Genomic DNA, 22,680 nt, shown 5'->3' with positions numbered 1-22,680 from the left:
TTACTTGGTTCTGTGGCAGTGACAGGAACGTGGACAATGTGACCATTTCACTTGTCAATGCTTTTCTGCCAAAGACCACCAAGAACACACCCCTAGTTAAGCATGTTGGCTGTTACTCATTGCAGCAAAGGAGAATATACACCATAAGAAACCAAAAGGAGTCTCAGAAAGGGAGTCTTAGAGCCTCTTACAGGATTTGGGTTTTGGTGGGGTGATTTTGGGAGAGTCTAAGAAAGTGGTAATTTGGAAGTGTTGTCAGAAGCTAAAGAAGGAGTAGTCATTTATTTAGCAAGAAAGAGGTATTTTGAGCCAGGCAGGGTGGCACATGCCTATAATCCCAGCAACAAGTTGGAGGCCAGCCTTAGCAACTCAGGAAGACTCTGTCTCAAAAAAATAAAAAGGGCTGGGGATGTGGTTCAGTGGTAAAGCACCTCTGGGTTCAATCCTGGTACCAAAAAAAAAAAAAAAAAAAGAGGGTGGTATTTTGTGGATATAGTTATAGTTATTCTGTTTATATCTGTGCTAAGACAAAACTAGGAAACAGTCTTGTCTAATCTGTTCCATTGTGGTCTTAAAATGATCATGTCTGAGATTAGAATTCTATAAATTCAGCCAGATGTGGTAATGCATGTCTGTAATCCCAGTGGCATGGGAGGCTGAGACAGGAGGATCATGAGTTCAAAGCCAGCCTCAGCAACAGCAAGACACTAAGCAACTCAGTGAGACCCTGTCTTTAAATAAAATACAAAATAGTACTGGTGATGTGGCTCAGTGGTTGTGTGCCCCTGAGTTCAATCCCAAGTAACCAAAAAAAAAAAATTCTATAAATTCCTTTATGTTCAACCAGAGATCAAAATGACCATGGAGTGTCAGATCAATTCTAGATCTCAGGGGCTGCTCTTCTTCTTTCTCCCACTGTAGATTTCAATCCTCCAAAATCAATGTAAAATTGGGCAGAGCAAAATATGGACAACATATATTAGGAAAACAGATTTCAATACTTTCATTTTAAAAAGATATTTGTTTTAATGACAGATACTCTAAAACAATAGGAGACTATAAGAAATTGGATAATATGATAACTAATAACTATAGTTGAGTTTAAAAGAAAAATACATTTAAAAACCAGAATACTAGTGAGAAGAAAGCTCATTGATTTTAAATTTTCAAAGGCTGCTCAACCACTCATGAATTCAAAATCCCAAATTGACCTCTATGGAAAAATTGCACCTCACCATTCCTGCAGATAGGGTGGCTGGGAAGGCAGGTTGCCTCTAGTTGGTGATGTCTCTTGCTATATTGATGAGGCCAAAATAGATGTGAGCATTCTATCTTCCAGTAGCATCCAACCCAGGGAGACAGGAAGGCAGTGAGCATGTGGGAGGGAGATACCCAAGAACTCTCTAAGGGGATTTGGAACAAGGCATTCCTAAATTAAGAAAGAAAAGTTTCTGTAGCTCAGTGGTAGAGCACCTGCCTCCCATGTGTGAGGCCCTGGGTTCAATCCTCAGCACCACATAAAAGTGAATAAATAAAATAAAGGCATAGTGTTTGTCTACAACTAAAAGTAAGAAAGAAAGAAACATTTCACTGGTCTTTCTACCGAGAAGCTGTGCCCTCCAATCTATTCTGTGGTTCTCCCATAACAGAAAATACGTGCTCTGTAAAATCTTATTTGTTTCCTGTTTTTAAATCTGTATTTTTTCTTAGTAAAGAATTTTTTAGAATTCTTATTTAATTAAAATGTCACAGGCGGGGCTGGGGATATAGCTCAGTTGGTAGAGTGCTTGCCTCATATGCACAAGGCCCTGGGTTTAATTCCCAGCACCAAAAAAAAAAAAAAAAAAAAGTCACAGGGGCATACATTTTTTCCATCACACCAAGCTGTAGTTGTGACTAACAGGTGTGTTCATAAAGCAAGGATACAGGGAAGTTGGATAGTTGGAAAGGTGAAATTCAGATTGACTGATGAAAATAACACTAATGGCTAAGTTAAAAGATAATTTTCAGAAAAGGCAAAGCCATTGACTCTTATAGATATAAAAATGATCACATGTCAAAGATTTTACTCATACCACTGGTACAAGAGAATCAGACAAATGTTATAACCAGTTCAAAGGGAAATTCAATAGAGCATATACTTGGATGAGGTAAAGACTGCATTTGCAAGTGGAACAAACAGAAATTATAAATACTTTGCAATTCCTAATAATTTCAGGGGTTTTTTTTTCTATTTGCAACATAATTTTTTCCAAGGGCAGAAGTCCATTAAATTTCTCTTAGGACAGAATTTTATCATGTTTCACCTGATCATTTACCTAGGTGTGACAAGAGTTAAGGTGTTAAGCTTCACTTTTTGGAAGTTTTCATGAGGAATCTCAGATTGGACTTTTTAAAGATTTTTCAGAGTAGGAAACCCCACCAAAACCTCTCCACCTGGTTTCATTTGCAGGAATCATAAACTTAGATGAAATTATCCTAAAATTTTGTGTTCTGTGAGGGAATTAATTTCTTTTCTCACCTATAAAACTGGGAACCCTATAAATAAGTTATAAGGGCTAATTTTCCAAGAAAGGATTATAATAGTTGACTCCATAAAATTAATCTTTGTTCTTTAATAGTGTCTGGCCATATTTGATTAAAATAACATCTTTCTCAAATATGACATTCTAGTCAAGGTCTTGGTTGCAAAAACAATGTTTCATGGTAAAAAGGAGAACAGATTCTCCTTGAACCTATGCCAGTTACTACAGTGTCCTGAAAATAAGAATACTTATTATGAGTCTCTGAATTCTGGAAGGGTCAGACAGGGAGAATAATATTTACAAACATTTCATTTCAGTTTGAAAAAGCATAGTCCACTAAGTTGTTATGAGCTTATGGGGAAAGAAAAGAACTTCCTTATGCATTTGGAAATTAAAACTTTATGATAATATCAACAATATTCCAAACAAATACTGCAATTATCTTTCATCTGTTCTTCCAGTCCTGTATAATTAATTCTTGTTCCACCAGATCTTGGGTTAGCAGATTTTGTTCCACTGGATTTTGATGGCTCAGGAGATCACTAGCTTCTTGACCTGGTACACTAGTGTGGTTTTAAAGTTGTTTAAATGATGCTTTTGGAAACCTGCATCCAAAAGTACTTGACATAGTTCTTTTCCACAGAGCTCTGTGATAGTACTTTGTTGAAGGCAAAATACTCTAGTCTGATTATTGAACATATAGGGAAGCATCAGAGTAAAACCAAAATTATCTGTAGATGTAAAAGACTAACTGGCTATAGTAAGCTTGAATTTCTTATTGATAATTTTCAAATGTGAAATATTTAAGAAGAGTTTATTACAAGAATTATGCAACTAACAAGAAAATTTGATTGGTAAGGGCTAAGGGTTTGTAGTTCAGTGGTAGAGCACTTGCCTAGTATGTATGGGGCCCTGGGGCCTACCAGCACCAACCAAAAAAAAAATTTTTTTAAGAAAATTTAATTACTTCTTTGGCACATGAAACAAAACTAATAAGTCCAGAAGGCTTCATTGGTGAATTCTACCACACATACATACAAGAGTCAACACCAATCCTTCACAAATTCTTCCAAAAAATAGGAGAGGTGGGACTACTTCTTAACTCATATGAATCCAGTATTACCCCAACACCAAAAGCAGACAAACACCAGAAAAGAAAATTGCAGATCAATATTTTTGTAAATATAAAGGTAAAAGTCCTTAACAAAGCCTGGCATGGTGGTATATACCTATAATTCCAGCTACTTAATACACGGAGACAGAAAGATCACAAGTTGGAGCTCAGCCTGGGCAATTTAGCAAGACCCTGTCTCAAAATTCAAAAACTGAAAAGATCTGGGGAGGAGCCTGGGGATATAGCTCAGTTGGTAGAGTGCTTGCCTAGCATGCATAAAGTCCTGGGTTCAATCCCCAGCACCACCAAAAAAAAAAAGGAAAAGAAAAGAAAGAAAGAAAAGGTCTGGGGATGTAGCTCAGTAGAAGAGCCTCCCTGTGCTCAATCCCCAGTAACACAAAAACAAAAACAGAAAGCCAAATCCAGCAACGTATACAGGGATTATATACTATGACCAAGTGAGATTGATCCCAGGAAAGGAAGGATCTAAAAGCCAATTAATATAACATATAAAAGTCAGAGTAAAATACAAAAAAAAAGATAACTTTAATAGAGTTGCAAAAATAAGTATCTGACAAACTGAACAGTCTTTTATGAAAAAAATAATCAACCAGCTAACAATGGAAATGAACTTTCTTTTTTTTTCTTTTAAATATTTATTTTTTGATTGTAGTTGGATACAATACCTTTATTTTATTTATTTATTTATATGTGGAGCTGAGGATCAAACCCCAGGACCTCACACGTACTAGGCAAGTGCTCCACTACTGAGCCACAATCCCAGCCCCACTGGAAATGAACTTTCTCAACCTGATACAAGGCATCAACAAAAAGTCCACAGTTAACAACCATATTTTTTGTTTGTTTGTTTTTGTTTGTTTTTTGGGGTTTGGGGGTTTTTTTGGTTGGGTTTTTGTTTTGTTTTGGTACTGGTGATTGAACCTAGGAGCGCTTATCTACTGCATCACATCCCCACCCCTCTTTAAGACAGGGTATCACTAAATTACTTAGGACCTTGTTAAATTGTTGCAGTTGGCCTTGAACTTGCAATCCTCCTGCCTCAGCCTCCCAAGTAATTGGAATTATAGGTGTGTGCCACCATGCCCAATCTAGCATCATACTTAATGGTGAAAGAATGAATGCTTTCCGGGACTGGGGATGTGGTTCAAGCGGTGGCGCACTTGCCTGGCATGCGCAGGGCGCTGGTTCGATCCTCAGCACCACATAAAAATAAAATAAAGATGTTGTGTCCACCGAAAACTAAAAAGTAAATATTAAAAAAAAATTTTAAAAAAACCTCTTACAAAAAAAATGAATGAATATTTTCCTCCTAAAATCAGGGGGAAAAAAACGGATGTCCAATATTGCCACTTCTATTCAACATTGTGTTAGAGGTTTTAATCAGGACAAATAGGCAAGAAAACAAGTACAAGGCATACATTGGGAAGAAGTAAAACTATCTCTATTTATGGATGACATGATCTTATATATACTGAAAATCTTAAGGAACCCACAAAGAAACTATTAGAACTAAGTGAGTTTGGCAAGATATCAGGATATGGGAGACCAATATATAAAAATCAGTTGTATTTCTAATAGTGTAACAATGACCAATAAAAAAAATGAAATTAAGAAAACAATTTCGTTCACAACAGCATCAAAAGAAAATGAGTACAGGGGAATAAGTTTATCCAAAAAAAAAAAAAAAAAACACTCAAGACTTGTATACCAAAAACTGCAAAATGTTGAAAGAAATTAAAGCATATCTAAATAAATGGGAAGATATCCCATGATCATGGATTGGATGACTTAACATTGTAAAGATGACAGTACTCCTCAAACGGATCTAGTGATTCACCATAATCCCTATCCCAATTCCAATGTCTTTTACAGAATTTGATGAGCTGATCCTAAAATTCATAGAAATGCAAGAGACAGAATAGCCAAGATACTTTGTTGTTTACTAATTAATTTATTTATTTGTAAATGGTTTTAACATCCAAATATATAACACACTACTTACAAATAGCAAAATATTTACATTACAATGTAAATGCTATGTAAATAGTTATTATGCTGTATTGTTTAGAGAATTATGACAAGAATAATGGTATAAATGGAGTGGATTTTTCCCCTGAATATTTTTGATGAATGGTTGGTTGAACCTATAGAAATAAGGACTATATAACAAAACAGGCATTTTTGCTCTGAGTGGTAGAGAATGAACCTAGAAAAGATCTTAGAAAAAGAAAAATACAGGCCAAGCTCAATATCCCTATCCAAGATGTCCATGAGATGGGGAAACTGAGGAAGGTGCATGGAGTTTGAAATTCATAGATCATCCAGTCATACTTGTGAGTTATAACATTTCCCCTCAAAATGACATATGGTACTCAAAAGGGAGAACACTGTCCTACCAGATGAGATTGTCCCAATTTTAAGAAACCTCCTCTGAGCATTCTTTTCCAACTTTAAGACATTTCATCCTGTGTGGTTAATGAGAATCTTTCACATTCTGGCTGGAGTAGACTCACATAGCCATCATGTCAGGATAAATGTTCATACCAGCCTGCACTCAGCGTAGAGTTCCTATTCTTAGGCAAAAATCCCAAGACACCTTACCCATACAAATTTAGTCTAAGGAAGGCTAATGTCTCTTGTGATTTGACAGTTTTTTCCCATTCAACTTATCAATAGTGAAATATAAACTAGACGCAATTCTAATACCTCTTTTTGTGATTTTTCTAGGGGCTCTCTGGGAAATCTCAAAGATAATTTAAGACTTGTTTATTTTATCTTATTTTATGTTTGGGATTTTATTTTGAAAAGACAAAAATCATAAATTTTGTCAAGAGAGGAACATGGGAGAATTTTCCAGGATCATATCTCTTGATTATGGTAGCAATAACACAATATATACATTTGCCAAAACTCTCAGAACTATAGTCTTAACAAGAGTTCATTTTACTATATGTCAAGTACACCTTTATTTTTTAAAATTGAAGTTTTCGGGAGATGTGCACTAAGCACTCAAGATGATAGGATTTGGCTCCCTGAGAAACAGTACTATATTTGCCTATTCATGTCAAAGTGACATTTAAAAAGTAAACATAGAAGGAAATGTGATTGTAAAGAACCTTATCTCTTTCCTAAGTGAGAAGCTTTTGTCTTCTTAAATAAGGAAAGATAATAAAGTCAACATAAACCATAGATAGTTATTCTGGTAATACACAGAATCTTTATCATCTAGGCAAATGACAGAAAACTAGAGAACCCTTCATACTGTGAATGAATACAATAAACAGTAAACTAAAGCCTATCAAAAATGAGCAAAACTTTGCTAAGATTTTGGCACATTTCATAATATTTCAGACTTATTTATACACACTAAAAGTGTAAATAAAATTCTTTTTCATAAATTTTCTATAACTTTATATTTCCATTCTATTGTCCTTCACTTTTCTCTTTCTCATTCTAAAATGAGTCATTTTATTGTAGGATATAAGTATTCCCTGCTTCCTTTAATGAACAAAAATATATCTCATTATGTTGCATGTAAAGTGCCTCTTTGCCACTAATACTTTGGTAGAACTTTATTCACATATATTAATTGTAACTGGATTGTTTTTGTTGTTGGGTTTATTTATTTATTTTTGCAGTGCTAGGGAATCTAACCCAGGGCTTGTGCATTCTAGGCAAGTGCTCTATAGCTGAACTATGTCCCCAGCCCTAATTGTAACTTCTAACCAGTGTAATTTTAACTTCACAGAGAAAACTGGGAAGTAGACAATTGTGCACTGTCACACATGAACATTTTGACAGATCACAACATAACCTTCTAGGGGCCATGTGCAACCCTAACAGTGCAATCCCTCTACTGGGAAAAATTGACAGATGCACTAACACAAAGACACATCCTCTCTGCAGTACATATAAATAAGAAGTAAACGTATGTAAATTTGAAATTATGTGTAGTAATCAGTGTTTCAATTTAGACATGATCTAAACATCCAACAAATCCATTAAGTCTGTTTTGTGTCTATCTGAAGTTTTAAGCTATCTAAATTATCTTCAATCTGATACACAAAATAAAATTACTGTGAAATAATATTTCAGTAAATAAAGTGATAATTATTGCCATAATAATCAATTTGAACATAAATTTATATTTTTTATGAACTTAAAAATTAAGAATGCTAACTTATTTGATCAGTAAATCTATAGGCTTAGGAAGAACCTGTCCAAGTAGGAAAAAAAAAATAGTAAACTTCCATTATACTAAACACTGATAAATCAGAGTAACATTTTTTAAACCAAACTTAGTAGTCTCATTTGACAAAAATTTAACTAAATCACACGAACTTGGATTCTTAAAAAAATTCTGTGTTATTTACATATGAATACTTTTTAAATCTAGCTCAGTGAAAGTATTCAACATTCAATTTCCCTATCTCTGGAATTTTAAGGAATACTCGTTTTTCCTAAGTGCTTATTTATTTCTGTAAACCCATCAGAACAGAGCTCCCTGAAGAGACTTTATAATCAACGTCATTAATGCCATCCAGAGGTGGACAGTATTCTGCCTTTACAAACAAGAAATGAAGGCCCCTCTGAATTGCAGACATAAAGATAACCAAACACAGACAGAATTTATAGCTTAACTTATAAAATTTCAGCCACAGGATGAAGAGTAAACAGAATTAAGTGTGTTACAGAAGAATTACACAGAATTACAAAACTTGACAAAACTCAGAGTGTCTTTTAGCTTTCACTGGATTTTCAAAATGATGAAGGGAGGGGCTGGGGATGTGGCTCAAGAGGTGGCGCGCTCGCCTGGCATGCGTGCGGCCCGGGTTTGATCCTTGGCACCACATACCAACAAAGATGTTGTGTCCGCCGAGAACTAAAAAAATAAATAAATAAATATTTAAAAAATTCTCTCTCTCTCTCTCTCTCTCCTCTCTCACTCTCTCTTAAAAAAAATGATGAAGGGAGTGTGGCTCGATTGAGGGTAAGCATGAAAATTGGCTGAAATTTCACATTTTTTAGTATAATGTGTTCGAGAAAGTTTTTAGCTTTCATTGGGTTCTCAAGGTGGTATAGGGGGAAACTTGGGAAACATGCCTCTGGTTGGCATGTGCAGATCCTACTCAGTCCTCTAAATTCTCTTGTCCTTTATGGACATCCCTAGACTCCTCGTCACCCAGCATTCTGCTGACACTACTGCTTAAAGTCAGTCACTGGGGAGTCTCAGTCTGACTCTCGGCTCTAAGACAGTTCTCCCTCTCTAGATTGGTTCCACCTTAGCAATCCCTGCTGCCTCATTCAGGGCCTTGGCCTTGACCGTCCATTCCACAGCCTCCACTGGAGTGTTGCTTCATCTCTCACTGGCCCCACACAGTTCCATGGGTCCTAAGTGCAGCCCTCATCCACCTCCCACACAGGACATGAAGGGCTCTGGGTGACCTTCTACATCTCGTGGGGACTATGGGAGGCACAAGAATGCTAACTCAGTTCCTTTCTCTGTCTAAGCACTTCTCACCTCTGTTTCTGCTCTCTAATGGTTTCCATATGTCAGTTTGGGATCATAAAGTTTGGGCCCCAAGTGAGTAGTGGATCATATCCCCCCTTCTGCTTAGAGCTTTCTTCCTGATCTATCTAACCCTTCTCAATATGCAAAACTAATTCTCTCTCTCTCTCTCTCTCTCTCTCTCTCTCTCTCTCTCTCTCTCTCTCTCAGATTTCAGCAGAATCAAATTGTGTGTCTCCTTTGTCCTGAATTTCTCAAGCTAAAAGGAACAGGATTTAGTCCCCTTCTCCTGAAGCAGAAATTTTCCATAAGTCAAATTCTCTTGGGTATAGAATTTTTCCTCCTCCAGATCTATAATAGAAGGGTTACAGAGAAAACCAATTTATGGGGCCATAGGAAGATAGAGTATATGTGTGTTTGGAAGGAATTGTGGGGGTTGAAACCATTGTAGGTTTCATATTTTTAAACATTATTTCATTATACATAATTGTCTTAAAATAGTTGAAAGGTAGGACTGGGGTAGAGCACTCACCTAGCACATGTAAGGTGCTGGGTTCGATCCTCAGCACCACATAAAAATGAAGATATAAAATAAAGGTATTGTGTCCAACTACAGCTAAAAAATAATTTTTTTAAATGGAGAAATTATTCTGGATTATCCAGGTAGAATCAATGGAATCACAAGGAACCTTTCTTATAGGTAAAAGAGGAAGAGAGAAGAGAATGAGAACCAGAGAGAACAGTGTGAGAATGACAGCCAATGTTTCTAGTTTTGAAGATGGAGAAATGAGACAATGAACCAAGAAACGCAGGCAGCCTTTAAAATCTTAAAAAGCAAGGGAATGGATTTTCCCCTAGAGCCTCCAGAAAGAATACAGCCCTGATGATACTTTATTTTAGTCCCATGAGACCCATTTCAGATTTCCGGCCTACGAAACTGTAAAATAATAAGTTATGATTCTTTAAGCCACTTAAACTTGTAGTTTGTTACACAACAGCAATAAATAACTAATAGAAGCTATTAAAAGGCATTTGCAATAGAAAGAAACACTGGGTATTATGATGCACATCTGTAATCCCAGCTACTGGGAGGGCAAGACAGGAGGATCACAAATTCAAGATCAGCCTGGGCAACTTAGTGAGACCTAGTTTCACAAAAAAATAAAAAGGATGGGGGATGTAACTACATGGTAGAGTTCTTGTCTAACATGTGCAAGGCCCTGGGTTTTGCTCCCCAATCCTGGGAAAGAAAAAAAAGGGGGGGGGGGAAACCACTCCAACATATGTCTAACAAGAGAAAGAATAAACCAGGCACAGTGGCACACACCTATAAGTCCAGCTACTCAGGTTGAGGCAGGATGATCACAAGTTTGAGGCCAGTCTAGACAACAAGACCCTCACTCAAAAGAAAACAAATAAAGCTGGGTGCAATGGCACATACCTGTAATCCCAGTGGCTCAGGAGGCTGAGGCAGGAGGATAGTGAAAAAGCCAGCCTCAGCAACTTAGTGAGGCCCTAAGCAATTTAGGGAGAGCCTGTCTCTAAATAAAATACATAAAGAGCTGGTGATGTGGCTCAGTGGTTGAGTGCTTCTGGGTTCAATCTCCAGTACCCTAGGGGAGAAAGAGAAGGGGAGAGAAAGGGGTGTGGGACACGAGAATATAGAATAGAATAGAGCAAATGCAAATGGTTTTAAATAGCTAGAAATTTTCCGGGCTGGGGATGTGGCTCAAGCGGTAGTGCGCTCGCCTGGCATGCGTGCGGCCCGGGTTCGATCCTCAGCAGCACCACATGCCAACAGAGATGTTGTGTCCGCCGAGAACTAAGAAAAAATAAAATAAAATGTTAAAATTCTCTCTCTCTCTCTCTCTCTGTCCCCCCCCCCTCTCTCTTTAAAAAAAAAAAAAATAGCTAGAAATTTTCCAGAATTGCAGCATTAAATGTTCAGACTGAAGGATGAACACCAAGGCCTGAACACAATCAGTATAAAGTGTCTATAACCACACACAGTGTGGTGAAATACCCAAGACTAAGACAGTCTAGAAGCAGACTGAACCTCAAGCCTAGGCGAGAACAAGATGACCAGAACACTCCTTCCAGGGAGGTTATGAATGTCAGTGGTCAACCAATGCTATCAGTATTCAAAGTTGGGTGCTACATGTGGTCCATGACCCTTTAATTTGGGTATTCCTGGGTCCTGGTACATGCTCATTGTACCACTGAAGAATTTAGACAAAGAAGATAGAAGGAAACTGGTTCCCCGGGGAGAGATTTCCCTTCTGCCTTGTTCTCAATCTTCTGCTTCAAGGTAAGAAAGGGGCCATTATAGGGGAAGAAGGAAGAACCCTCTGCAATAGGAACATCTAGAAACTTCTTTCAGTTTTCCAACTCCTAGAGATTATCTAAAATAGGCATAGTTATTTCATAAGTGTATTACCATGATGCCCCGATAGAATCTCCTTCTCCGAAAGAGAAAATCCACTTCCCGATATGTGCCACACCAGAGTAAGCACTTCTATTTTTCTTCCTACGAACCATCCACAATTGTCTTTTCTTCCACTTACCATCTGTGTTCATCCATCTTTCTGTGCACAGTATAATTCTTTCCATCTATAGGTATGAAACCCACCCCACTATAGCAAAGTGGCCACCTACTTTAGCCATCACTTTCCCACACACCTACTAAATCCAAGTGCTGTAGGTAAGGTTGATGCCAGAGGGCAGCAGGTCAAAGGTGAAAGTAGACTGCTTCTCTTCCAGGAAATTAACATGGCATAGTGGAAAGAGCATGAGATTTGGAGACAGACAAACGTGAGTTTGAATCTTGGTTCCTTGCTTTTCTAGCCTTGTAACATTCGAAGAGAGAAGAGTATGCAGCATGGTGGTTGGTATCTGATAGGTGCCAATAAAATTCATCCCTCCCTCTAAGGTGGTCACATAACTTCTGGATAAGTGGGCACTGGAGAGGACTGAACCAGAGGTGGCTTTAGAAACCAGTACAAAGAAGATAAACAAACTGTACACCAGGAAGTAGAAAACATTATAAAAGCTCCTCTGGGCACTTGGAGAGCAGGGATCAACAAATGAATATTCAGTGCTTCCAGAAAGATTCAAGGATTTGTGTGGAGAACACTGTGACTTTGAGAATGGATATGCCATCTCTGTCACTCCAGTTGTTGCACCTCCAACCAATTTCCATCTGTAGAAAATTAAAATCTTTATTAGTCAGAAGAGGGGAGCAAGTGACATCTCAAAAGCCTCAAACTAGAAGCTGATAATAGGGCTATGCAGCGAAGTAGGGAAGAAGGAAGGGAGAGACGGTCCAGGAGAATACAGATGTGTTTCTCTTTGAGGCCCCCAGGCTGGAATCCTATCTGATGCCTGTCACTGTCTTCTGGACTCAGTTTGCCTACAAATTTGGGCATGCAAAGCATAGAGATAAAGTATAAGAAAGTAGGTTGATGCTCTAACTCAGCTCACCACATTAGCTTCCCTCATTTGCCTCTCAAGCCTATCTCCTTAGCCTTGACAGGAAGTGCCCAGCACCTGGAACCCTCTCAGTGCTCCCTCCCACCCTTCCCCATCTCATCTCGGGGGAGCATATAGCACAGCAACAGACAAACTTGGACCAGATCAAATTCAACTGCTGCCCCTTATTACTGTCTAACCTTGACAAGTTACTGCTTCTTGCACTTTAGTATTAATTCATTTATCATATGAGAATAAACATAGTATCTACCGCCTCGTAGAAGTGGGGAGTAGAAGAGTGGTTACCAGAGTCTGGGAGGAGTACGGATGGAATAGGTGGAACAGCAAGGATGCTTAGTGGGTACAGGGGTGCAGTTGAATAGGAAGAATGACTTCTAGTGTTCTCTAGCACAGTATGGTAATTATGGTCAACAACAACAATCAATCATATGTTTCATAGTAGCCAGAAAAGAGGATTTTGAATGTTCCTGAAACAAAAAAAATGATAAGTGTCTGAGGTGAGTGATATGCTATCACATTGATCGGATCCTTCCATGTTGTATACGTCTACTGAAATGTCACATTGTACTCTATAAATATGTATCAATTAAAAATAAGCTAGGTATGGTGGCACACACCTGTCATCCAATCTACATGGCAGGCTGAGGCAAGAGGACCCCAAACTAGAGGCCAGCCTAGGCAATAGCAAGGCCCTGCCTCCAAAAAATTAATTATTTTTTAAAAAATTATAATAAAATAAAAATCAAAACTGTATTTCAAAAACAATTGCTGACTAGGTATGGTGGGCCACACCTATAATCCCAGCAATTGGGGAGGCTGAGGCAGGAGGATCATAAGTTTGAGGTCAACCTCAGCAACTTAGCAAGACTCTATCTCAAAATGAAAAATTAAAAGAGCTTGGAATATAGCTCAAAGGTAGAACACTCCTGGCTCAACCTCTAGTAATCCCCCAACACACACACACACACACACACGTTGCTGGTAAATGTAGCATTAACATATGTAAATAGCAAATATTATGTTATAAAGTTATTTAAAATGATATCTCATAGAACCTTGGGAGGATTAAATGAGGTTATCTCTTTAAACGGTTCAGAATACATCTGACATATTCAGTGCTGAGTACATGTCAGCTCTGGTTATTATCATGGCTGCTCCCTGCCCCACCTTGGGCCTCCTCTCATAGGAAACACAAGAATTCTTCCCTCATCTCAAATATTTGGCATCCATTACAGGATGGGGCAGTACTTTCACCATCAACTGCTCGGAGTGTGGCCAGCATGGGGTGGTAAGACTGTTCTGGATTCAATGTTTTCTAATCATCAACTTCACTGTCCCTGTCCCAGTCAACATCTCCTTCAGGATATCTGCCATCTGAGATGTGGTCAGTACTGACCCCTCTATCCTCCTTGGCATTCTAAGGTTTTCCCAGCAACTGTCAAGGTGAACCCCAGAGTTCCTAACCACATTGTAGCTTCTTCCACCACTGTTACATGGCAATTCCCTTCATGGGGAATCTCAAAAGCTCTATCCAGCTCATGGGCATAAGAGCCCATAGAAGAGACTTTCTTTTCTTCTCACCTAGGGTTTTCTATTCTGGTTAGATGCCAATGTCCAGGATCCACACCCTGAGGTTCGGATTGGCTGGAGCCCAGGGATTGGTTTTCCTGTCATTGTTGTTTTTAGCATATTTGCTCTTCAATTAAGTTCTTGTAAGAAATTTAGAACATCAACTTGTGAGGATAAATTCCATTTGTTAAAGCAAAAACAGATTGCATGTGACACTTTAGCTGAGGAATAGCTTTGGCTTTTGGTAAAATTTGCAAGTCCACAGCTTTCTGATCAACCTTGAACTGCTTGGAAATTTCGTATTTCTCTTCCTTTATGTGGAAGACCTCACATTCCTGGTGCCTGGGCTTCTATAGCTTTCTTCCTGAAGTCAGCATCAGTGCAGTGTTTTGAGATTTTCATGATTCTGATAACAATTTTTGTAGAGGCAATGATGACAAAATTTTGATGTGTTCTAGGAACTGGAGTGGGGATCAAACCGCAGCAAGCCCTTGCTCAGCTGCCTTAAGAAAACCACTCTTCTTCCTCTGTGCACCCTGTGAGGATGACCAAGATGGTCCCAGGAATGATCTAACTCCCAATGCTGACTGGAAGGTTATCTTGGCATGGGTCAACAACTCTCACAGCACACATTCAGGAGGATAACATCTAGAAATTTTGTGAAGATTGATACCACCATTCTTGCCACCACTAACTAGTTTTGAGACAGTAACTAGAACCTTCTCACTTTTCTTCTCACCCTTGGATTTAGCAGCTGAGTATTTCCTCTCATACATGGCTTTTCTGGAATACATAGCAGATTGGGGAGTATCTGCCAATTTTTTTAATTAGGACAGGGTTTCAGCGGCAGTTTTTTTTAAAGTTGTTAATGGATCTTTATTTAATTAATTTATTTATTTATATATGGTGCTAAGAATCAAACCCAGTGCCTCACAAACACTAGGCAATCACTGTACAACTGAGCCACAACCCCAGCCCTTTTTAACATCACCAATGGCAAAAACCTTCTTGGTTTCAGGTTTAATCTCCTTAGTGTTCAACATCTTGAAGATGGGAAAGAGAACCAGGCATTTTTAAGCATCCCAAGTTATTCAAAGATAGCTGGGCATGGAGGTACACATCTGTAATTCCAGCAAATCAAGAGGCTGATGAGGGAGGATTGCAAGTTTGAGGCCAGCCTCAGGAGTTTAGGGAATATCCATCTCAAAATAAAAAATTTTTAAAAAGCCAAGGCTGTAACTCAGTGGTAAAGTTATATCCAAGCCCCAGTAACACACACACACACACACACACACACACACACACACACACCCATACACACACAAACATATTCTCCTGCCTGCTACAAACTCTCCTGCCCAAAGCCCAATATATCTCTTTTGATCAAATCTTTCCTTGATCCATAATTTTGGCTTTGATCACAGCATCATGTTTATATACCTGGGAAGTTGGTAAACAAAAATGGAGAGTGGTTGGAGTGTGGTGATGAACAGAAATTTTGCAGGCAAACATGCTGGAAACAGGAAATTCTTTTGGCAGGACGAACAGCGATAGCTCATGTCATCTTTCCTGTGGCTGGAAATGGTATGACCTGCATATTATTCTCTCTCTTCACTATAGCTGGGAAAGATTTTAAAACAAAGATATAATTATGACCTTTTTATGTACCCAACCCACATAGGAAGGAGAAATTGAAAAATCTGCAACAATGGTGAGAAGCTTCAACACACTGCTTTTGAAAATCAAATAGAGGGGTTGGGGATGTGGCTCAAGCGGTTGCACCCTCGCCCGGGGTTCAATCCTCAGCACTACATACAAACAAAGATGTGTGTCCACTGAAAACTAAAAAATAAATATTAAAAAAATTCTCTCTCTCTCTCTCTCTCTCTCTCTCTCTCTCTCACACACACACACACACACACACACACACACACACACACACAAAGAAAAAAAAAAGAAAATCAAATAGAGGACTAGGGGAAATAGCTCAGTGGTGGAGCAATTGCCCTGCATGTGGGAGGACCTAGGTTGATCCTCATCGCAGCAGGGGCTTAAAAAAATAACAACTCAGACAGAAAAAGAATAAAGATACAGTGACTTTTAAGAACAAGATTAATAAACTTAATCTGAACCAGGCGTGGTGGCTCACACCTATAATCCCAGCTACTAAGGAAGCAGAGGGAGGGTATCACAAGTTCCAGGCCAGCCTGTGCAAGTGAGTGAGACCCTGTCTCAAAATAAAATCAGAAGGTCTGAGGTTGTCGCTCAGTGGTAGAATTGGAGACCCTGGGTTGAATTGCCAATATTGCAAAAGCAAAACAAAAGAAAACACACACACACACACACACACACACACACACACACATACACACACACATATAAATCTAATAAACATTATCAAACTTTGTGCCAGTGAACATGCATAGGCTTTTCTGACACACAAAGGAATATTCCCCAAAATTGACTACACTTCTGGCCATAAAAAATATCCTAACAAAATTGAAAAAGCAGAAATTGTCTAGATTGTATTCTCTGACTACAAAAAAAAAAAAAGTAACTAACTACAAAAGGACCTCCCCCACACACACACCCGCCAAAGAAAATCTTACTTCTTGGGATTTTAAAATTAAACTTCCAAATATTTGAGGCTGGACTGGCTCTAGCTTAGCCGTTCCTTTGACAGAGAGCTAAAGAGAAAATAAAACAATTAAATAGAAATTATGAACTAATTAGAAATGAAGAGCACAATATATGAAAATCTATGGAATATAATGAAAACACAACTCAAGTGCAAATTTTATATTTTGAGTGAATTGATTAGAAAACAAAGTGGGAGTGTGGAAAATAAAAGTAAAAGAATTAAGTTTCCAACTTGAAAAGCCGGATTGAAGGGAAGAAGGGAGCAGAGAAAACATAGTAACAACCACCAAACCTTGCTCTCAAAGTTCCCACACCCATGTCACCAGCTAAGATTCACCATCTGGAAGTTTATTAGAAATGCCCTGGAGGCCTGGTGATAGAGCGCGTGCTCAGCTTGTGCAAGGCCCTGAGTTGGATCCCCAATACCACAATGAAAAAGAAATGCACTTGATCTAGGGCTCCACCTAGGATGACCAACTGTCCCATCCTGCCCAAAATTGAGGCATTCTCAGAACATGGGGACTTGCAATACTGAAAATAAGAAAATTCTAGACAAACCAGGAGGAGTTAGTCACCCTACCTAGGAACTAAAATCTGCATTTCAACATGATCCCTAGGTGTTTTCTATGGATGGTGAAGTTCAAGAGGCACTGACCTTATACAAACTTTCAATTAATATGCATAGAGCACCTTGTCTTGGCTGTGTTTAGCCACTAACATTGGAAGTGCCCTGAGACTAAACAAGACCACCCTGAGTTGGACGAATATTTTTTTTTTTTTTTTGGTACTGGGGATTGAACTCAGAGGCACTCAACTACTGAGCCACATCCCCAGCCCCATTTTGTATTTTATTTAGAGATAAGGTCTCACTGTGTTGCTTAGTGCCTTGTAAATTGTCGAGGCTGGCTTTGAACTTGCAATCCTCCTGCCTCACCCTCCTGAGCCAATGGGAATATAGGCATGCCTTTCTCTCTCTCTCTCTCTCTCTCTCTCTCTCTCTCTCTCTCTCTCTCTCTCTCTCTCTTTCTCTCCCTTTCTTTCTTTCTTTCTTTCTTTCTTCTTTTTTTAATGGTGCTGGGGATTGAACCCAGGGTCTTGTGCATGCAAGGCAAGCACTATACCAACTGAGTTATATCCCCAGCCCTTGGACAATTCTTGAAAACATTTTCTAGAAGAGAGGACCAGCATGGAAAGGAGAGCTAGTCATCACAAAGATAGTGCCTGGCATCCACCAAGTTCTTGGCTTCAAAGAACCCAAGGTCCTATACAATGTTTCCTTACAAGAGAGACCAGTGAAAAGGGTGTAGAAGACACTTAAGACCTTGCTAGGTACTAATACATAAAAGCTTCTGAACAACATTACAATTTACAAAATCCTTCCATACACTCAATTTCATTTAATACCCACCACTTCCCTTATCTAACTCTAAGAAAATTCTAGCTCAGAGGCTAAGTTACTGAATTCAACTCTGAATTTCATTCCTACTGCAGAAAGGAGAGGATGTCCCTGAACATCAATAATTTTCCACTCAAGTGGGAGAGCAGAAGGTTGAAATTTAATGAAGAAATAAACACAAAGAGGTCCAATTTTATCTGAAATTTTGATTTCTTGGGGAAAGAGGGCAATTTAGCAAAATATTAAGACTCCATAAATTTGGAAATCTCAATGCATAGATGTTCATTACATTATTTGTTTAAACTTTTCTATTGGATTGAAATATTACATGGCTTTGTGAAACAATAAAGCAAAGGTCAGGAGAAAATAATCCCAATACATATTGAGCTGTCACCTCTCTTCCACCTGGGTCTAGGTCTGGGATAACCCATCTATCAACTGAAACCCAGAGGACTGTGAGAGCATTAGGGAGATCAGTATGGCAGCCAAGAACCTGTAATCCCAGTGGCTCGGGAGTCTGAGGCAGGAGAATCTCAAGTTCAGGGTCAGCCTCAGCAACTTAGCAAGGGCCTAGGCAACTCAGTGAGACTCTGTCTCTAAACAAAATATTTAAAAAGAGCTGGGGAGGTGGCTTGGTGGTTAAGCACCCTGGGCTCAATCCCCAGTACCAATAAATAAATAAATAACTCTTACGGACGTTGAAATATTTTCCATAAATATTTCAATATGACCAGCATGGAAAGGAGAGCTGGTCACCACAAAGATGGTGCCTGGCATCCACCAAGCTCTATCTTGTTCATTACCATCCCTAGCACCTAGAAAAGTTCCTGATATATGGTAGGCCCTCAAAACTATTCGTTGAACAAAAGGGTGGGAAAGGGGCTGGGTTATAGCTCAGTGGTAGAGCGCTCACCTCGCACTTGTTAGGTACTGGGTTCGATCCTCAGCACCACATAAAAAAACAAATAAATAAAGATACTGTGTTCATCTTTAAAAAAAATAAATCTTTTTAAAAAAGGGTGGGAAAGCAAAGGCAGTTGATCCTCCAGGAAATCATATCCTTGGAAAATTATTTGGATGGTTCTCCCTTTCAGTGGATAACATGTTGCTGGGTGTGGAGAAAAAAGTGTGAGAAAGAATAGACAAGTTCCAAGACATTATTCAGGTGCACGGAGAACGGGAGCTCCTGAGCATCGAAAAGACTGCTCCAGTGGCTGGGGATATGGCTCAGTGGAAGAGCGCTTGTCTAGCACGTGCGAAGCCCTGGGTTCGATCCTCCATACCACATAAGAATAAATAAATAAAATAAAGGCATTGTGTCCAACTACTTTAAAAAATACATATATTAAAAAAAAAGACTGCTCCAGAGATAACCGAGGGTGCCAAGCTGTATGATCAGATCGTGTTCTATGTGAGTTTGCTTTTTCCTTCAGTGTTTGCTTCTCCCTTTGCCTAGAGTCTGCACCACATGGGTATTACTCCAAGTTTCAGGGTCTTTCAATCTTGACACTTGTGCCTTGAAGGAGGCCAAAACCTTTCTCCTGGATTCCCAGCCTAACTCTCTGAAGGCTTATAGCTGTGCTCACCCTCTGTTGGCAGGTTCTATACTGGATTGTGAGGCTGCACTTCATATGGCTGCTGATCCCAGGGCCCTATCAGACCATGAAGAAGACAGACCGAAACTGTCACTGCAATTCACAGAAGCAAACAGCTATCTATTCCTAGATTTGAGATTTCTCCCAAATCCCATATTTACTTCACTCCCTCTCTTCCCCACCAGGTGGCCATCAGATGCAGGCCCAGGCTCTATGTGACAAACCTCCTGGTGCCCAGTGGCTTTCTGATGGCCATTGATGCCCTCAGTTTCTACCTGCCAGCAAAAAACCAGAATCGTGCCCCGTTCAAGATGACCCTTCTGCTGGGCTACAAGGTCTTCCTGCTCGGTCAGTGACACGGCCCTCATCAGTATGGCCCCTTCCACTTTGCAGAGAAGCAATGGCAGCAGGGGACAGGGAGGGGCCAGAAGAATCAGCCACTGCTCCACTTAAGTGGGGAGGGAGGCTTCTGAGGAAACACTGTTTTTTGGGAAAGAGGCTTAAAGAAAGTTTAGAAATGAAGCTGAAGAAGCCAGTTGTGGTGGCGCATGCCTATAATCCAAGGGTTTGGGTTGCTGAGGCTGGACACCTGAATAGGAGAATTGAAAGTTCAAAGTTAGCCTCAGTAACTTAGCCAGACCCTATGTAAAAAAAAAAAAAAAAAAAAAAAAAAGTTTTTCTGGTCTGGTGGCTTGGGAGGCTAAGGCAAGAGAATCACAAGTTCAAAGTCAGCCTCAGCAATTTAGCAAGGCCCTAAGCAACTTAGTGAGACCCTGTCTCTAAATAAAATATAAAAAGGCCTCAGGTTAAGCGCCCTTAGGTTCAATCCCTCCCTGGTGAAGGAGGAGGAGGAGGAGGAGGAGGAGGAGGAGGAGAAAAGAAATGAATCGCTCCAGGTTTAGTATAATTTTCTTTGCCCTCGGAAGTCTACTTTGCCCTGTGTCTGTCCCTGATGGTGGCCAGTCTTCTGGAGACCATCTTCATCACCTATCTCCTGCACCTCACCTCCACCCAGCCCCCACCCATGCCTGGGTGGCTCCACTCCCTGCTGAGGCACTGCACCAGCCCAAGGAGGTGCTGCCCCCCTGGGGCCCAGAAGGAGAAGAAGGGTCTGGACCTCAGGCCCACCCACCTGCCTGGTGAGGAAGCCAGCACTGCCCACTTTCTCTTCCTGTTCCTCCACTTCTCTTCGCTTGCCTCCTCTCCTGTCTCCCTCCCTTCCCAGGTGAGCCCTGCACTCCACAGGTGAGCCCTGCACTTCCCACAGGGGTGAAGGAGCCAAGAGACTTGGTGGAGAAGGTGTCAGGTACCAGGGAGGCGGAGCTAACTGGGTTCCCCGAATCAGCAAGAGCCCAGCAGAAACTGGAGGCCCAGAAGCAGCACTTGGTGAAACTGGGTGGAATTCAGCCATCTATCTGATGGACACCCTGCTCTTCCATCTCTACCTGCTCTTTATGGCCTCGTCCCTCGTCACGGTCATTGCCCTCTGGAACACCTAGACATCATGTCTCTCTGTTCCTGTAGATCCCAACCCAGAGCTGCTTCTGGCCTCCTAGGGCCGCCTCATCTTTTCCCCTTTTTGAGCACCAACTGTCACGTCCCCAAAGATTAACAATTCCACCTGTCCTAGCCCTGCTGCTTGTTATATCTCATCCCAGACATTTTCCCCTGATCCTACATATTTGTGGGCTTCCCTCAGTCCTACTGCATGGTTCTAGATCCTTTAGGTCTTCTGAATACAGCAGGTTCTACCCCACTCTACCCACTAATTTGCCTTAATAAATCAATTTGCAGAGATCTCTGGCTCTTTGTCATGTTATAGGGTAGGAACTTAATTATGCAAGACTGATAGTCCCAAAATATCACCTGTGCATCCCTCTGCCTGTGATAAAGCTTTAATGTCATTATTGGTGACGCTTTCACCTCAAGTCCAGTGTGTCAATTTTTCTCTTGGAGAAGTTTTCATTCTCTAAGGTATTTTCAAAGACATGTTTTCCTATTAGTAGATTCTTTCAATTTATTTTTTTCCTTATCTTGTACTGATTTCATCTTAATACTCTCCTAATTTCTTCTCTTTCATTTGATTCCTTTTCTTATTTTACTAGTTGAATTTTCAAAACATTATCATTCTTTCTATAAATTTTCCTCTGAGATCAGCTTTAGCTCTATTCCAGAGGCTTTATGATAAGTTGTTCTCCTTTCATTACTTTGTAGATAAATCATAACTTTTATTTTTATTTCCATTTCCTCTTTGATCTAAAGGCTAGGGGGGTGGGGTACTGGGGATTGAACTCAGGGGCACTCGACCACTGAGCCACATCCCAGCCCTGTTTTCTTTTATTTGGAGACAGGGTCTCAGTTGCTTAGTGCCACACTAAATTGCTGAAGCTGGCCTTGAACTCGTGATCCTCCTGCCTCCACCTCCCCAGCCGCTAGGATTACAGGCATGTGCCACTGTCCCCAGCGAGAGCATGAACTTTACATTTAATTTTTTTTAATTTATAAAGCTTTCTTTCTGAATGAAAGCATGATTGATTTTGTAACTGTTTCAGGACATTTTAAAAGCTTATGTCCTGCCAGCATATGGTGGCATGCCTGTAATCTCAGAGACTAGGGAGGCAGAGGCAGGAAGATCACAAATTCAAAGCCACACTCAGCAACTTAGTGGGGCCCTAAGCAACTTAGTGAGACCCTTTCTCAAAATAAAAAATAGGGCTGGGGATGTAGCTCAGTGGTTGAGTGCCTTTGAGTTCAATCCCTGGTACAAACAAACAAACAAACAAAAGCATATGTTCTCAAGCTAGAGGTGTAGCTTAGTGCTA

At 39.9% G+C, this 22,680-nt stretch overlaps 2 pseudogenes; one reads left to right on the top strand and one right to left on the bottom strand.

Moving 5' to 3' along the window:
* LOC113183098 (5-hydroxytryptamine receptor 3E-like) overlaps positions 1-21,357 on the top strand; it is a 31,478-nt pseudogene extending 10,121 nt beyond the window's left edge.
* On the bottom strand, positions 14,380-15,067 carry LOC113183083 (large ribosomal subunit protein eL6 pseudogene; annotated as a pseudogene).
* Positions 21,358-22,680: the final 1,323 nt, after the last annotated feature.

This window comes from Urocitellus parryii, chromosome 2 (assembly GCF_045843805.1).
Source record: "Urocitellus parryii isolate mUroPar1 chromosome 2, mUroPar1.hap1, whole genome shotgun sequence".
Lineage (NCBI taxonomy): Eukaryota > Metazoa > Chordata > Mammalia > Rodentia > Sciuridae > Urocitellus > Urocitellus parryii.
This window is presented reverse-complemented; position numbering and strand designations above follow the sequence as displayed.